The sequence below is a fragment of the Anomaloglossus baeobatrachus genome, chromosome 2, assembly GCF_048569485.1.
Source record: "Anomaloglossus baeobatrachus isolate aAnoBae1 chromosome 2, aAnoBae1.hap1, whole genome shotgun sequence".
In the NCBI taxonomy this organism is placed as follows: Eukaryota; Metazoa; Chordata; class Amphibia; order Anura; family Aromobatidae; genus Anomaloglossus; species Anomaloglossus baeobatrachus.
In genome coordinates, this window is record NC_134354.1 from 735,982,853 (window position 1) to 736,000,907 (window position 18,055).

At 48.0% G+C, this 18,055-nt stretch overlaps 1 long non-coding RNA gene across 1 annotated transcript in view; it reads left to right on the plus strand.

Annotated features, from left to right (window-relative positions):
• LOC142292207 (uncharacterized) overlaps positions 1 to 18,055 on the plus strand; it is a 673,295-nt gene that overhangs the window by 96,116 nt on the left and 559,124 nt on the right. The gene's annotated exons all lie outside the window — the stretch shown is intronic.

Sequence of the window (18,055 nt, forward strand, 5' to 3'; positions counted from 1 at the left end):
TGTTTAGTAGGCTACACAATCATGGGAAAGACTGTTGACTTGATAGATGTCCAGAAGGCAGTCATTGACACACTCCACAAGGAGAGTAAGCCACAAAAGGTCATTGCTGGCTGTACACAGAGTGCTGTATCCAAGCATATTAATTGAAAGTTGAGTGGAAGGAAAAAATGTGGGAGAAAAAGGTGCACAAGCAACCAGGATAACTGCAGTCTTGATAGGATTGTTAAGAAAAGGCCATTCAAAAAATTTGGAGGATATTCACAAGGAGTGGACAGCTGTTGGAGTCAGTTCTTCAAGAGCCACCACACACAGACGTATCCAGGACATGGGCTACAACTGTCGCATTCCTTGATTCAGGCCACTCATGACCAATAGACAAAGCCAGAAGCGTCTTACGTGGGCCAAGGAGAAAAAGAACTGGACTGTTGCTCAGTGGGCCAAGGTGTTGTTTTCAGAAGTAAATTTTGTATTTCATTTGGAAATCAAGGTCCCAGAGTCTGGAGGAAGAGTGAAGAGGCCACAATCCAAGCTGCTTGAGGTTCAGTGTGAAGTTTCCACAATCAGTGATGATTTCGGGAGCCATGTCATCTGCTGGTGTAGCTCTACTGCATTTTATCTAAACCAAAGTCAGCGCAGCCGTCTACCAGGAAATGTTAGAGCACTTCATGCTTCCCTCTGCCAAAAAGCTTTTTGGAGATGGAAATTTCATTTTCCAGCAGGACTTGGCACTTGTCCACACTGCCAAAAGTACCAATACCTGGTTTGCTATCCACAGTATCACTGTGCTTGATTGGCCAGAAAAACTCACCTGACCAAAACCCCATAGAGAATCTATGGGATATTGTCAAGAGGAAGATGAGACACCAGACAACAATTCAGGCAAGCTGAAGGCTGCTACCAAAGCAACCTATGCTTCCATAACACCTCAGCAGTGCAACAGGCTGCTTGCCTCCATGCCACGCCGCATCGATTCATGCAAAAGGAGCCCCGACCAAGTATTGAATGCATTTACTGTACAGACTTTTCAGTAGAAAAAACCAAGGAGAAAAATTGTATGAAAAATACCCTGAATATAAATAAATAAATTGCAAGTGCTTAATAACAGGGTACTTAGTGTATACATTTTTGCAAAAAGGTAAAAAGCTGTCTCACCTCGTCACGGTGTACCCATCTGAGACAGTCCCTAACCTACTGAAGTTAAAAACATTATCAATACCTGACTTGTGTCATGTCAAACTCCAATATGAATGGTGGCAAGTGGTCAGCTGTGTCCCAGATAAAATACACAGCAAAGTGAGACGCAATCAGCTGTTCAGTCTAAGTACTAGGAGGGCTGCACCCCCAACTTGCAACCAAGCAAGAAAACATACAAAAAACACAAAAACCTGAGCTGAAACAATGTTCAGTAAACATGCAACATTAAGCATGTGAATTGCAGCCTTAAGACTAGAAAAAACCAAGGAGAAAAATTGTATGAAAAATACCCTGAATATAAATAAATAAATTGCAAGTGCTTAATAACAGGGTACTTAGTGTATACATTTTTGCAAAAAGGTAAAAAGCTGTCTCACCTCGTCACGGTGTACCCATCTGAGACAGTCCCTAACCTACTGAAGTTAAAAACATTATCAATACCTGACTTGTGTCATGTCAAACTCCAATATGAATGGTGGCAAGTGGTCAGCTGTGTCCCAGATAAAATACACAGCAAAGTGAGACGCAATCAGCTGTTCAGTCTCAGTACTAGGAGGGCTGCACCCCCAACTTGCAACCAAGCAAGAAAACATACAAAAAAACACAAAAACCTGAGCTGAAACAATGTTCAGTAAACATGCAACATTAAGCATGTGAATTGCAGCCTTAAGACTAGAAAAAACCAAGGAGAAAAATTGTATGAAAAATTTTTTGTATGTTTTCTTGCTTGGTTGCAAGTTGGGGGTGCAGCCCTCCTAATACTGAGACTGAACAGCTGATTGCGTCTCACTTTGCTGTGTATTTTATCTGGGACACAGCTGACCACTTGCCACCATTCATATTGGAGTTTGACATGACACAAGTCAGGTATTGATAATGTTTTTAACTTCAGTAGGTTAGGGACTGTCTCAGATGGGTACACCGTGACGAGGTGAGACAGCTTTTTACCTTTTTGCAAAAATGTATACACTAAGTACCCTGTTATTAAGCACTTGCAATTTATTTATTTATATTCAGGGTATTTTTCATACAATTTTTCTCCTTGGTTTTTTCTAGTCTTAAGGCTGCAATTCACATGCTTAATGTTGCATGTTTACTGAACATTGTTTCAGCTCAGGTTTTTGTGTTTTTTGTATGTTTTCTTGCTTGGTTGCAAGTTGGGGGTGCAGCCCTCCTAGTACTGAGACTGAACAGCTGATTGCGTCTCACTTTGCTGTGTATTTTATCTGGGACACAGCTGACCACTTGCCACCATTCATATTGGAGTTTGACATGACACAAGTCAGGTATTGATAATGTTTTTAACTTCAGTAGGTTAGGGACTGTCTCAGATGGGTACACCGTGACGAGGTGAGACAGCTTTTTACCTTTTTGCAAAAATGTATACACTAAGTACCCTGTTATTAAGCACTTGCAATTTATTTATTTATATTCAGGGTATTTTTCATACAATTTTTCTCCTTGGTTTTTTCTAGTCTTAAGGCTGCAATTCACATGCTTAATGTTGCATGTTTACTGAACATTGTTTCAGCTCAGGTTTTTGTGTTTTTTAGACTTTTCAGTAGGCCACATTTACAATAATGACTTTTGGGTTTTCATTGGCTGTAAGCCATAATAATCAAAATTAACAGAAATGAAATAGATGTGTGTAATGACTCTATATAATACAGTGGAACCTCGGTTAACGAGTAACCCAGTTAGCGAGTATTCCGCTTAACGAGCAAAGCTTGCTGTAAATTTATAACTCACTTTACGAGCAAGCTTTGCTGTACGAGCAAAATATTCACCTTACAAACTTCCGGTTCTGTACATCCACCGTGCTCTGACCCGCTCTTACAGTCCACACAAACACACACAAATGATGCTCACCTTACCTTCTGTTCAATTCTCGGCCTTACGGTTCTTGTAGTTCGCCACTGCAGGATGTGTATCGGAGAACCATCAAGACGAGGGAGGAACGTCCGCTGTCAGCCGCTACTCAAAGGCAGCGCGCTGACCAATCAGAGGCAAGCGGCTCCTGCCTTTGACGTCAGCACTCTGGCAGCGGAGGTTCCGGCATCGGTCGCGATGGTTACCCGATACACATCCTATACCGGCGAACTGTAAGACCCAGGAGGCCAGCGATGGAACGGAAGGTAAAGTGAGAATAATGTGTATGTGTGCGCGTGCATGTTTGTACATGTGTGGAGTGGCCCAATTGGGAACCAGGATTGGACATTTAACAAGTTGTGGAACGAATTGTCTGCATTGCAATGATTTCCTATGGGAAATCTTGCTTTGCTATATGAGTAACTTGGTTAATAAACACACTCTCAGAACGGATTGTTCTCGTTAACCAAGGTTCCACTGTATGTGCATTTCTGTGATTAGCTGTTGATTGACCAGTTCATCGAGATGCTTCTGTCTGATGTGCACCGAACCCAGCTACGTATCCTGACCCTGCAAAGTCCCGACCTCAGTTTTGCGTAATTTAAAGATCGGGCCATTCGGGTGTTGCGAGAACCGGCTGTCTGAACCGCTGTGTCTCATCGGTCCATGGCAACTCCGGGTCCCGAGGTGCTACCAGAGATGCGAACGGCGGTGAGAGCTAGTGAGCAAGCCCCGGTTGGAGAATCCATCGCTGATCTTCGGCTCCAGGTGCTGGAGCTGACGAGAAGTATGGCCGCCCTAACTAAGGTCGTACAATCCCAGCAGGGGGCCTCACAACCGGTTACTATTGAGTTGGCCTCCAGTGCTGATGATGTACCATGGCGACGGCGAGGGAAAAACGCGTTGCCATCGGGTCCGGATCACTATGATTCCGATGGGCAACCAATCTGCCACCGCTGTGACAAAGCGGGGCACTATGCCGGAGGATGTCCCACAAATGGACAGAAAAATTTTGCAGTTTTCCACTGTATTGCTTTCTTTCCAGCACGCGGACATGCTGGGTTTACTGTGGGGGGGTGTAGTGGCCATGCGGCTTCAGGCGCCACAGGGTACTGCACCTCATCCGGCGTGCAGTATTCATCTCGGAAACTGAGTAGGTCATCACTGGTAAACCACCAAAACACATCCAACACATAACATGGGAGCTCTGTCACCAAGACTGAGCCAGGGTAGGTGTCGAGGGTGGCCATCATGAGGTATGGTACCTCCTGCCCAATAGTTCAGCAACTCGGGAGGCGGGGCACCTGCAGGGGAAGTGAGGAGCCATCTCTCACAGAAGTTAGTTAGCTCCAGGCGCAGCAAGTGCCAGGTCAGACTCAGGAAGAGATATCGGAAGACACTACACAGAAAGGGGCCCATAGTCAGGAGCTGAAGGCTCAACCTGGGTTCCTAGGAAGAAGGGGGATCCCAGGGTTTGCGGGGAGTGCAGAAGACACCCTTGACCCGTTCCATGGCCCAGGAGTTGGGGTGGAGGGAAGACCACTGGAAAGAACGTACAGAAGGAAACACCGGCCTTGACCTCCGAACTATCCGGGATCGGCTGGAGCCCATCACAGCGGAATATGGCACTCCATCAGCGGTGTAATCTCAGTGAGTAAAGAGCTTTGACTGCAACCTCTGTTTCGTCCTATCACTGCCGGCGCTCACAGCATCGTGCACCTACGCCATAGGCGACTACTACTCCCAACATCCTGCCTAGGGCCTGAGCTCTACCTGTGGAGAGCTGTACCATCCGAGCTGTGTTATCATCCGCCCCAGAGAAGACCTCCCGCAGCAGCGGCTAATACCTGGCCACACATCACAGGTGGCGTCACGAATACAAAACCTCCACACCCCATCCCCTCAGTTATTGACACCGACGGGGTCACGGAACTGGGCCTGGCCCCTGTGACAACCCAAATAGACACCAGCCTGGTGACGAGTAAACCCCCAGACCCCCTAGGCGGGTCACTTCCCTTTTGTACTGAATTACTGAAATAAATTACTTTTTGATGATATTCTAATTTATTCAGATGCACATGTATTGCTCTTGCACAAGGGCCCTTTTCTGTCTGTGTCCGCCACTGATGCGGACCACTTGCCACCATTCATATTGGAGTTTTGACATGACACAAGTCAGGTATTGATAATATTTTTAACTTCAGTAGGTTAGGGACTGTCCCAGATGGGTACACCTTGACGAGGTGAGACAGCTTTTTACCTTTTTGCAAAAATATATACACTAAGTACCCTGTTATCAAGCACTTGCAATTTATTTATTTATAGTCAGGGTATTTTTCCTACAATTTTTCTTTGTTTTTTTTCTAGTCTTAAGGCTGCAATTCACTTGCTTAATGTTGCATGTTTACTGAACATTGTTTCAGCTCAGGTTTTTGGTGTTTTTTGAATTCTATATGTACTCTGTAGCTGGACAAGCTGTTCATATCTCATCCCTAATGATAAACTGTTTCTTAGTAAATCAATGGCCATGTCCTTTTGAGACATAAGAGGGAGAACATTGCTCTTTATGAGCCCAACTTTTACAGTATTTTAGAACAATCTCTGGAAATCTTCTCCGAAATGTTGGCAAGTACTAGGTTTACGGTCTGTATAAAAACACTGCACTGGAATGGTCTGAAAAAAAAAAAATAATAGACAATATTGCGAAACCTGAAAGATTAACAGATGCTAGGAAGGAGTCAGTTAAGGTGAAACGTCCAGCGACAGCTGGGAAATGGAGTCATGAAAGTGTTAACAATCGAGGAGGTGTAAAAACCACTGGAAGGAATCATTTATCCTACTGTTTACCTAAGTGCTTGGTGGCAGACTACAGAGGGCAGAGACATGTCAGTCTATAGAGGTCACTCACATTGCTGCAAGGGCTATCAGGATCTAATCTGTCTGCTGTCAACAGCAACCTTCCTAGGCCAGGGTTAATCACAATTAAACACAGACTGTAGATAAATCATCCATCCTTCAGGATTTTACATTGCTATTTCTATATAACAGCTCCTGCAAGTAGCCACTTGTCACCATGGTCCTGCAATTAAGGCCTAGGTGGTGTCTGCAATGACATGGGCTAATCTGTCACACCTCATCTGAGGCCCCTGCATAGCTGAGACTTTTCAGGATTTACCAAGGTGCCGTTTTCTTTGCCTTATTTACTAAAACCTATTGTCACAGTAAATTAGCTGCCGATTCTTTAACACGCCTTATGAACGCCGATTTTCAGCTTCTTAGAAGGGAAGAGCCTGGGGCTCCAGCTAAGAGATTTACGTCTACAATTCCCTTAATCTGCTCATGGGTAGACAGCCTGGATGGCAATTGCCCTTAGCAATATGTCTTTAATTCCTTAAATTAGAGTACTAAAGCTCAAGGAAGGACAATTGTGGAGGAAAAATGTCTCTTCAGTAGTCAACATCTATCATTTCTATATTGTGACCTCTGAAATTGCCCAGTGGGCTTAATCGATTGTAGGAGCATTGTGTCAGGCAATACTCTAAAGTCCCCATTCATTTCAACACAGACCAGCCTGCTTTAACCCAGCAAAGGGGACTGAACTGATTCATTTCTAGTAAGGACGGGTTCAAATGAGTGTATTTCACAGTACACATATAGACCGCAATGCTCGAGATTGACAAGACTCCCGACCCAAACTTGCAGCCTCACAGACACACATAAGACTGTAATTTCAGGTCAGAAGACCCATAGTTATTCCAAGCATTGTGGTCCATATACACACACCTTGAAATACAATTGTGGGAACCTCAGCCTTAGGCCACGTTGAGTATTTGGTGAGTGTTTTACCTCAGTATTTGTAAGGCCATGTGCACACGTTGAGTATTTGGGAGTTTTTTTACCTCAGTAATTGTAGCCAAAAACAGGAGTGGGTAATAAACGTATAACTGTTGCCAATGTGTCTATTAAGCCAGAGTCACACTTGCGAGTGCCTCGCATGTAAGGCTGGTTTGACACTACGTCTTTTTAACATCCGGTGAAAACGTTTTTTTAGCGGAAGTACGGATCCTGCCTTTACAGCAAATAACGTATGCAAACGCATATGTTATTTTGCAGGATCCTGCACTGGATGTTTAGGGGCGGGCATTGGAGTCATGTGATCGGGAGTGAGGGGAAGTAGACTGGGAGGAGGCTTCTGACAGCGGCAGACGCTGGTAACCAAGGTAAACATCGGCCTTGGATACCCGATATTTATGTTGGTTACGAGTGTCTGCAGCTGCTCGGGTAACTCCTAGTGTTTACGTGGGAGGAGAGAGAGAGAGAGAGAAAGAGAGAAAGAGAGAAAGAGAGAAAGAGAGAAAGAGAGAGAGAGAGAGAGAGAGAGAGAGAGAGAGACTGGTTCTGGGCATGCTCAGAACAAAAGCTGGATCCTGTCTATCAACATGCAGCGTTCACCTGCGTTTGCGTGCGTTATAGTCAGGATCCAGCAATTTGCAGTATTTCGACGGAGCTCAAAAACGCTACATGACTCGTGCGAGATACGTGCGAGGCACTCGCAAGTGTGACTCCCGCCTTATACTTTTCCTCTGTTTCACTCCTGCTTTTGGCTTAAAAATACTGAGGTAAAAAAGTCACCAATTACTGGTGGCCTCAGTCGGTGTTCACATGTTATTTTTTATGATCAGTTGGGGAACACAAAAACAGAAATAGTACAGAAGAACCCATTTAGGGTATTACTTTTCTTATATTGTCATCCATGCATTGTTCCATCTCCTATCTGCTGTTTGAAAGGACAAAAGAACCCAAAAATAAAACAAAGGGGCGCTTCAGCAAGACTGGAGTAGCTGGTCAAGCAAGAAGGTGCCAAATTCATTGAGAATTTGTTCTCTTCTCAGTGACATGCGTCTCCTTGAAGAATTTGATAGGCAAGTGACATGCCCCAGGGCTTGGGGTACTCGGTCCTGGGAATGTGCGACACTCAAGGGGATGGTCGCGGTCGTGGCCGATGCCCCGTCCCGGACCCTGGGGGGGTCGGTCAAAAAAACAAAAAAAAAAGGGGGGATGAAAATAAAAAGGGGATTTGTAGTGACTACGCCACTTGCGGTTTGTGGCCAGATTTGGGGGCCGCCAATGCAGAGTTCTGCTGGGGCTGATGTAATATGCAGCTCTGATAACTTGGGCCCTCCGCAAGCAGAGCCAGGCCCCAGCAGGTGATGATGGTGGTAGTAGTGTTTGGCGCTGGTGTTGCGGTGCAGTGTGTTGGCAATGATTCAGTCCACATAAGTGCTGCGGTTGATGTCACTTTACTCACAGTAAAAGGTACAACCACCCAGTACGGTCTTCTACCAGGGTGGACTCCAGGGAATCCCTTCTTGTCAGACTCCCGTGCCGGTACCATGTGAGATGAACCCTTCCTGCACCTTTAGTTTCACCAGCGGTTAACAGACAGAACCTGGGCTGAGCTCCAGTTACCAGCCCCAGGCTACACACAAGTACTCAAGCAGCTTCGGGCCCTGCCAGCTCTGTGGCTGCCGCGCCACCAGAACAACTGGCGTCTCCAGCCCCTCTCTGCTCTCTTGTCCTCTGCTTCTCTCAGACTGCTCCTCTGGTCCACCCAACACCGGTGGCCAAGCCGGACCCCAGTCCTTACATCGCCCAGACTGCGGGTCCCACAGAAACTCTCCCAGCTGTGCAGTTCCTTAAGGCCATTGTACAGACTGAAACACCCTAACTGGATGACCACTCAGACCTTCGCTTCCTAAAGAACCATCGAGCATTCCATGTACCTTCTAAAGAATCTGGGGGAAGGTGCAGAGCAAAAAAAGGTACACTAAAAGTTATAGTCTGCCTGGAGAAACACAATACAATAAACACAATAGACTATACAATAGACTATACAATATACTATAATTCTAACGAGAGTCCACTTCAGAAATACCAACAGCAGGAAACTTGGAGCCTGGGGAATCTTTAAATAGTCACACCCACCAGATGATACGGCAGACTAAATTACATCATAGGAAACACTTGTTGGCAGAAACACAATGAACACACAAGGTGTCCACAAAGAGACAAAGTGTTCAGAACCAGGACAGCAACCAAATTTGACTGTGGCTCAGTTGAAAGGGAAACTAACCACAGCACAAGAGGCTGCCAGATCAAATCTGAGGAATGACTATACCCATACAGACCAGTGTATCTAACGATCCAAAAATGTATTAACAGTCTGGCAATTTTTTTCTCCTGTCATTTGAGTCAGTTTTTTCTTTTTTAAGCTGGAGAAACCTCTACAGATTATTATGGCTGTAATTATCATCATTTTGCAGTTCAAAGTGACTGCAGGTGATGTCTTCACATCAGAATTTTGGGCCATAGACATGGATTACTTAAACATTTGAATGATCTATTTTAATTTTCCAATGTGTCCATAAAAAATATTAAATATAAGTTAGTATAACCCCAGAACTCAAAGAAGTAAGGGAGGACAAGATATGGAATGCAAATGAATTTATAATGACAAACTGCAAAAAGTGAACCTCGACTAGAGCAACACCAGCGTTTCAAATGTTGGTGTTGCTCTCGTCGAGGTTCACTTTTTGCAGTTTGTCATAATAAATTCACTTGCATTCCATATCTTGTCCTCCCTTACTTCTTTGAGTGCTGGGGTATACTAACTTATATTGAGTACCTTTTTTACCCTTAAGCACCTATTTATAAGCAGTGAGTGGCTATGCTCGCACGTACCTGCTGGTATTTCTACAGTGATTTGACAGCACATGTGCGCTTCACATCGCTGCAGAAACACTGCGTAATGCACGCGGTTTTTCAGCAGAATAAATGCCGATTTCATGCGCTCGAGATACTGCCCCCACCATAGACAGAGTGGGAGCTGCATCCAAAGCACACAAATTAATTGACATGCTGCTTTTTTGTACGCACGGATTTGGGTCAAAATTTTGGCATCCAAATCGCTCCGTTCAAAAAAGCAACATGCGCACGTCTCATGCACAATCTACATAGATTGTGCAGGGGAGAGCAGGACACATGCATTTACGCTGCGGTGCAATACGCGGCGTAAATGCATGCAATTACGCAACGTGCGCACAAGCCCTTACGAAGTTTAACCACTGATTGGACAGTGTCAGACTTTGTGGGGACATTCCCCCAACTGGTAAATCACAACTGTCAATTTCCCTTTTCTATAGGGCATGTCTTTACAAAGTTTAATCACTGATTGGACAGTGTCAGATTGTGTAGGGACATTCCCACAACTGGTAACACTCAACTGTCAATTTCCCTTTTCTATAGGGAGTGTCCTTACACGGTTTAACTGCTGATTGGACAGTGTCAGACTCAGTAGGGACATTCCCCCAACTGTCACTTTTAAATTCAAAATTCCAATGTCAAAATTCAAGGAGGATTATCACAATACATTATTTAAAGAAACGATGGTCCACGGACCCAGTGAGAGGTTCTCTATGACGTGTGGAGGCTTCATAGAGTCTGATCAGAATGTTAAACAAAGAACCTCGTGTTCAGTTTCGTAAATTTTTACTTAGATCAATGTACACATTTTGTATAGGGCAATCCATGTATTCTTTTTACAGTTATATCATCTAGAATTGATATTTAGAAGTATTTAATTAAACGCTTAAAAATATATAAAAGCCAGGAATTGGTTGGCACAGGAGGCATAGGAACAAAATCTGCATAATTCCTGTTGAAGGAGAATGGCCACATTATCAGACGTGGCAATAGAGTATACAGGCTTATTCACACGCTGAGTTCTCGCTGCATTTTTTCCACGCTTTTTTCTTACTACGGATAAAACACAGTGTTTTACAGTTCCAGCAAAGTGAACGACATCTGAAATCTCATGCGCACGCTGTTTATTTCTTCCTTGCAGATTTGACTCATCAAAGTGTTGGGTTTTTTTTTCAAATCTGCAGCCTGGGCCAGACAATTCTTTCAACCTTTTTCATCCATTCAAATGAATATAAAAAAGTTAAAAAAAATGCATATATAGCGCATCTGTCGCGGGCGGAGGAGGGGACGCCGCGCTCTGCCACTGCTCGGGTCCGGCTGCCGCTGCTACGGCCTGCTGCTGCTGCTCGGTGGCTCGAGCGATGGGCCGGATCCCGGGGACTCGAGCGGCGCTCTTCGCCCGTGAGTGAAAGGGGATTGGTTTTTGGGATAGTTTATTGTCCGTGACGCCACCCACGGTTGTGGTGATTTGTTGACACCACCGCTGCTCTGTATGGGGATCCCGGGAGTGATAGTGTGGAGCAGCTAGATGTTAGTCCTCCCCTCCGTGGGTAGGGGGTTGGTTGTCCCGGGGCCCAGTGATGAGGTGGGTGATGCAGGGCTTGGTGGGGTGCAGGGACGCGGGGGCAGCGCTGTGCCTTGCGTCACTGTGGTACTCACTCAGCCTGAGACGATGACACAGTTCTCGGTAAAACACACGGCTGGAAAGACGGTTCCCACGGACGGCTGCATTTGCTTTTCCCCAGTAGTTGACGGTGACGGTCCCTTTTCCTGCACCTAAGATGATGATGGTTGCGATGGGTTCCCACCGGTAACCCGCTCCCCGGCTTGTATATGTGCCGGAGGAGCCCTACTTTGCCCGCAGGCGCTGGCCCTGAGAAACTGGTGCCCTGGCGGTGGCGGTGTCTCTCTGTAACGGTTGGACTGTTGCCTTCAATCGGGACTTGCTTGTTGGGAGACCCAGAGGTCCCCTTCACTAACGGATTTGGCAAATTCACGGCGACTCCTAGCCTTGCCGGGATCCGAAAGGCCCCTGCCACTGGTGCTGACTGCTCTTCGTATACCGCTCTGGTACCGCCGGGCCACCACCCATCCGCGGTCCTTCCAGCAACCTCCAAGCAGTCACCCCTGCAGACAGTCACCGCTGTCTGCTGACCTTGCTGTCTCAGTCCGGGGCACACACCCGGACCAACTTCAGGCTTTCTTAACTGTTCCTTTTTACTCCTTCTCTCAAGCTCCTCTACCACTTCCTTCTACTTCCCTCCCCTAGCTTGATCTGCCTTGTTCTCCCGCCTCCAGGGCTGTGAACTCCTCGGTGGGCGGAGCCAACCGCCTGGCCCACCCCCTGGTGTGGACATCAGCCCCTGGAGGAAGGCAACAAGGATTTTTGGTTAGCCTTGATGTTCCTAACTGGGGTGTAGGGTGTGGTGGTGTTATGACCTGTGACCCCTGGCTTGCCCAGGGCGTCACATTCCCCCTTAGCAAAATGCAGACCATCCGCGGGCTGCCCGTCCAACACCGGTTTTATTTTCTGAAAAAAATATAAAAAGAATAACACACATACAAATAGAAAAACATCATCCCACATCGGGAGGTTCGGTAATTAAACGTTGCAAAACGGTAACATTAAAACGGTTGCGGCTGCCGCTCTCTCCCACCCAAGTAACCTGGCCCTGATGCTGCCCCTAAAACCCAGGCAGCACCCCTTGACCCCAGTCCAGCACAAGTTACCCGAGCGGGATCTGTCCTTCCCCTCCAGAGGGTAGCCACTGGTTCCTGCTCCACTGTGGGCCCTCCCTCCAACCTGCCTCTCCGGAGGCGGTTACGGTCAGCTGCACAACATATTTATTTACAACCCACTTAACGTTTGTGGTTGCCCTGCAAGTTCACGGGCTTGTCCATAGGAGTTCCTATGCAAAACTTTTCAAACGGTCCCCACGGGGACAACGGTGCCGGCAACGGCCGGTTTTCAAATCACGGTGCAATCAGATCACTGTTCGGTAATCAATTCTTCATTTTCAAAACTTTTCAAACACACTTTAAACACACATGTTTTCTTTGGTCCCAACGGGGACAACTTTTAGGCGGAGGACCGCCGGCTTAGCAGTCCATCCTCAATCGCGGGGCTCTAGTGCCACCTTCACATGGTGCACCGCTGTGGACCCCGATGGTAGCTCGCTGCGGGTGATCTTTCTCCACATTCATGCGGGCATGCACATCTGCTCTACACCCCTCTCGGGCATTGATCTCCCTGCGCAGCTGCTGTTGCCGCCGCCCCCAGTCTGGAGCACTTTCTGCTTGCTCCTGTTCGGCCTGTGCGGGGAACGGACCCAGCCAGAGTCCCTCCGTGTTGGCTACGACCGGCACCTTCAGTAATGAGGGACCCCGCTGTGACGTGGCCTGCTCTGCCGCTTGGCAGCTACATCCCCCCCGTGCCTCAGCCGAGGCCCGGTGCCTGGGAGCGGTCAACGTGACTTGCGGTATTGGCGTTTGATCGAGGATCGCCTCCGCTGCGGCCGGGCGGACTGCCGGGGCCGTCATCAACTCCGTCGCGGCTGGGATGGAAGCCGGGACGGGTGCCAGGGCGGTGGTAAAGGTAAGGCCCGGGGGCCGCAGGTCTGGGCCCTCTCCCACAGATGCTGCGGGCTCCGGTACGGGTGGCAGGGGTAACGGGTCGGTCGGGACGTTGGCCGCAGGCATGGACAGTGAGGGAGGTAGCGTGGTGGACGGCAGCAGGCCGGGCCCCTCAGCCGTATCGACTGATCCCTCGGGGACATAGGGGCGTGGGTCGCTTACCCGCTCCTCTGAGACCACCTCCACTTCGGATGTCCAAACGGTTGCGGCCAGGCCCTTCATCTCCGACGTCCACTTCGCCAGCATGAAGTGGACTTGGGCCTGGAGCTTCTGGCACATCTTGCTTCTGGATCCAGGAACGTGTTTCAGCAGAGTCCTGGCATCCCTGCACGCTACAGCGCTAGTTACATGCGGCTGCGACCACGGCTCCTCCAGCGGCTCCGTCGGGCGCAGACATCTTGTTTCCGTCCCCCTTAGCCTCTTTCCGGCCCCTCCTCTATCGGGGCGGGGTCTTGGCCTTCGCGCCTCCACTACTCGAGAAGACGCTCGAGCGGGAACTTTTCGCGCCAAAGATGGCGGCTTCTGAAATTTTCTGGCCAGACACCTCCGGCGGTAACAAGGCGCACCTCTACCCAACGGCAGAGCGGTAAGATCCTGTTCGTGACGCCAAGTTGTCGCGGGCGGAGGAGGGGACGCCGCGCTCTCCCACTGCTCGGGTCCGGCTGCCGCTGCGGCTGCTGCGGCCTGCTGCTGCTGCTCGGTGGCTCGAGCAATGGGACGGATCCCGGGGACTCGAGTGGCGCTCTTCGCCCGTGAGTGAAAGGGGATTGGTTTTTGGGATAGTTTATTGTCCGTGACGCCACCCACGGTTGTGGTGATTTGTTGACACCACCGCTGCTCTGTATGGGGATCCCGGGAGTGATGGTATGGAGCAGCTAGATGTTAGTCCTCCCCTCCGTGGGTAGGGGGTTGGTTGTCCCGGGGCCCAGTGATGAGGTGGGTGATGCAGGGCTTGGTGGGGTGCAGGGACGCGGGGGCAGCGCCTTGCGGCACTGTGGTACTCACTCAGCCTGAGACGATGACACAGTTCTCGGTAAAACACACGGCTGGAAAGACGGTTCCCACGGACGGCTGCACTTGCTTTTCCCCAGTAGTTGACGGTGACGGTCCCTTTTCCTGCACCTAAGATGATGATGGTTGCGATGGGTTCCCACCGGTAACCCGCTCCCCGGCTTGGATATGTGCCGGAGGAGCCCTACTTTGCCCGCAGGCGCTTGTTGGGAGACCCAGAGGTCCCCTTCACTAACGGATTTGACAAATTCACGGCAACTCCTAGCCTTGCCGGGATCCGAAAGGCCCCTGCCACTGGTGCTGACTGCTCTTCGTATACCGCTCCGGTACCGCCGGGCCACCACCCGTCCGCGGTCCTTCCAGCAACCTCCAAGCAGTCACCCCTGCAGACAGTCACCGCCGTCTGCTGACCTTGCTGTCTCAGTCCAGGGCACACACCCGGACCAGCTTCAGGCTTTCTTAACTGTTCCTTTTAACTCCTTCTCTCAAGCTCCTCTACCACTTCCTTCTACTTCACTCCCCTAGCTTGATCTGCCTGGTTCTCCCGCCTCCAGGGCTGTGAACTCCTCGGTGGGCGGAGCCAACCGCCTGGCCCACCCCCTGGTGTGGACATCAGCCCCTGGAGGAAGGCAACAAGGATTTTTGGTTAGCCTTGATGTTCCTAACTGGGGTGTAGGTTGTGGTGGTGTTATGACCTGTGACCCCTGGCTTGCCCAGGGAGTCACACATCAAAACAGTGTATTTACGCAGCCTTTTTCCTGCCAACACTTATTTTTGCTGAAGGAAAATCCGCAAAATCTGCTGCAAATACTCAACGTTTGAAACTTCCCTAATACATACTATACATAGCACATTGGACTGAGACAATGGATTATGGGAAATTAAAAGATTATTTAAAGTTCCGTTGGCCAGTGCTTATTTTATGACTAATTTCATGGACTGTCCTCCTAGCCAGACATTGGTCAATCTTGAATAAAGTCATACATGTGCTTTGCTTGTGGCAGCTCTAGGTTTAGGCTATGGACAGAGTAGACTTGTTTCTCTTCATGGTCTCCACAAGGAAGCTATTTAGTATCATCAATCGTATATCTGAATCAGCGATTTACTGATTGATGATCCGGGAGAAGGTCTGGATGGTGCAGGGAGGGCAGGCCATGTGACAATACAATTTATCTTCATCACTATCTTTTATTGCTCTTTCACTTTGTAGCCCCGATCCCAATTTCCAGTTTTGGTTTTATGTTGCTTATAACACAACCTAATGCAAACTGTGAAAAGACTGTGAATCGATGTGGTCAGAGGTGTAAAATCCAGAGTTCCAGAGATGGTAAACCATGGTTCTGATTTTTCACATTCTGACTCTAAAGGGTGCTTTACACACTGCGATATCGCTAGTAATTGCTAGCGATGTCGCGAGCAATAGCACCCGCCCCCGTCGTTGGTGCGATATGTGGTGATCGCTGCCGTAGAGAACATTATCGCTATGGTAGCGTCACACGCACATACCTGTTCTGCGACGTAGCTGTTGCTGCCGAACAATCCCTCCTTCAAGGGGGAGGTGCATTCGGCGTCACAGCGACGTCACAAAACAGCCGTCCATTACAAGAGGAGGGGAGGAGATGAGCGGCCAGAACATGTCGCCCATCTCCTTCCTTCCTCATTGCCGGTGGATGCAGGTAAGGAGATGTTCGTCGTTCCTGCGGTGTCACACATAGCGATGTGTGGTGCCGCAGGAACGACGAACAACCAGCGGCATGCACCACCAACAATATTATGAAAAGGAGCGACGTGTCAATGATCAATGATTTTTGCTGTTTTTGCGATTGTTGATCGTCGCTCCTTGGTGTCACACGCTGTGATGTCGCTAACGATGCCGGATGTGCGTCACAAACACCGTGACCCCGACGATATATCGTTAGCGATGTTGCAGCGTGTAAAGCACCCTTAAATCCTTGTATAATTGGCAAAATTGCTAAATAATTGGTAAGAACAAATTTACTGTAGTAAAATGGTAAAACCACTATGTTATTAGCATATTTCAACCTATTTATCCCATTCACTCCAACAAGGTAGTTTTTTTTCTATTTTTTTTTTTTTTGCTTTCGTCCCCTTTCCCACACATTCTTTCAAGAGATATACATTTTTTACTTTACCATCAAAATCGTCGTATGAGGCTTTGTAGTTTTTTGCGGTGGGTTGCAGTTTTGACACAATTCACTGTTAAAGGGAACTTGTACTGGGAGGGTGGCATGTGGGAGAAAATGAAGTTTGTTCTCCAGGGAGCTGACGGCTTTCAGTTGGCATAGTTTCAGTCGTTGCTTAGTGTACTGTGTATGGCAGCTATAAGAACACCCCGACTCTGACTGACAGCCAGTATTTATGATAGGCCCTGCGTAGACAATGAGACTGCTGGGAGATGGTGATAGGTAAAAGCAATTACATGAAACAAGACAAGAAAGGTAAATACATGCAAACCAGGGTCTGAGGGGCTACGGATAGGCCCACGTTCTGAGATCAATTTCTCCTTCAGGACAAAAATCGTGAAGGAGTAATTGCTCTCAGGAATACGTCAACAATAAAAATTACCTGTTAGGAGTACAGGAAGGACACCGGGGAGGCTACGCTGACCCTAGGACTGTGGGCCCTGTGTTCACCCTGACCCTGGAGGTACCCTTGAAGGTAGGGAGGTCCAGGTCCCTTCCCTGGCCCTGTCTCCTGTCCGACCCTGTGTTAATACCTCCTCCCACACCCTAACCCTGGGATGGGCTGGACCTAAAGTAACAACCTCCCCCAAGACACAGACAAGGGAATTAAACTGAAGCACACTCACACCGCAAATAAACACAGAGGAGAGACAAAACGACACCAAACGGGCTAGGTGCAAGTCACACCAGGGTACTCTCAAACAGCGCAGACAACAAGTTGCTGGTCACCAAAAAGAGGAATGCCACAGATCCTGGGATATCACAACTGCAAGCAGAAACTATCTTCAGGGATGGTACAGAAAACTACCCAGACTGAAGTAGGAGGAGACCAGCTGGAAATGGTGATTAGCAAACCTGGTTCACTGAGAAGCCACACACTGCTCCAGGAGGCATTAACTCTTAACATGCCAGAAGCAGTGGTAAATAAAAGAACCGACGCCTGACAGAACAGAGCTACTAGCAGAAACCAGATTGGTTGTTGGAAGAGTGTACAGAGTCCAATCAGGTAGTAGGAAACTGCGGGTACCAATCCAGGTGACACACAATAAATTGTGTACTAGTGATCCATAAGTGAGTATCTGCACTGCGCAATGGCATGATATCACCATCTTATCATCTTGTCTGGATCTTTCCACAGTCGCATGGCAATAACCTGTCTTTGCTACTTTGAGGAATACCACTACCCCCAGGGATACTTCAGCCACCATCTTTGCCTTCTCAGTAGTTGTGGCTGTTCACAACTACCCCAGGTGAGCCTGTTTTGGTCTCTCCACATTATCCACCATACCCAGATAAGACCCTATTTGCGCTACACTTTTCTTTCCAGTTCATTGCTTTTCCAATTTAATAAACTCTTAGGCAGGAAATGTAGATAGGTAGAT